The sequence below is a fragment of the Bison bison genome, unplaced genomic scaffold (assembly GCF_000754665.1).
Source record: "Bison bison bison isolate TAMUID 2011002044 unplaced genomic scaffold, Bison_UMD1.0 scf7180017860666, whole genome shotgun sequence".
Lineage (NCBI taxonomy): Eukaryota > Metazoa > Chordata > Mammalia > Artiodactyla > Bovidae > Bison > Bison bison.
The window spans coordinates 160,245-160,789 of record NW_011491238.1 but is presented as its reverse complement, the minus strand read 5'-3'; positions in this window follow the sequence as shown (position 1 = coordinate 160,789).

The window sequence follows — 545 nt, the reverse complement described above, 5'->3', positions numbered from 1 at the left end:
ATCCCAGCAGCGGGTTCGCCTCTGGGCCCCTGGAGCTGTGTCGTCGGGCGTTTCGTCGCGGCGCTGGTGCCTCCCAGGCTGGGGGCCCTCTGGGTCCCAGGACTGGTTTGGAAAATACTCTTCCTTTAGGGAGAGTGTGCAGAGAGCAAACGTGTGTCCCAGTGTCGATGGGGTAGGAGAATCTCCATGAAGGCTGCCTGCACCCAGACCCGCCACACTTTCCAGGCGAAGTCAGACACAAGGGCCAGCGTGGAGCTGGACCCCGGTGGCTGAACTCCCTTAGCGGGAATCTTGGTGTCTGCACTCACATGCACCTGCTCCATTGGCAGGGCTGGTCCTCTTGCAGGAAAACCCCCAGCTCACCCCCAGCGCCTTGGCTTCCCCGTGAACTGGGATGGTCCTCCACGAGCTTCCAAGCAGGCGGGAACCGCAGGATGGGATGGAGCTGGCCCTGGAAGGGTGGGCAGTGGCGGGGTGAGAGCAGTGGGAAAGGGGTTACATCCAGGCTGTGGGGTCTCCTCCGTCTCCTACTTCTTTATTTATTT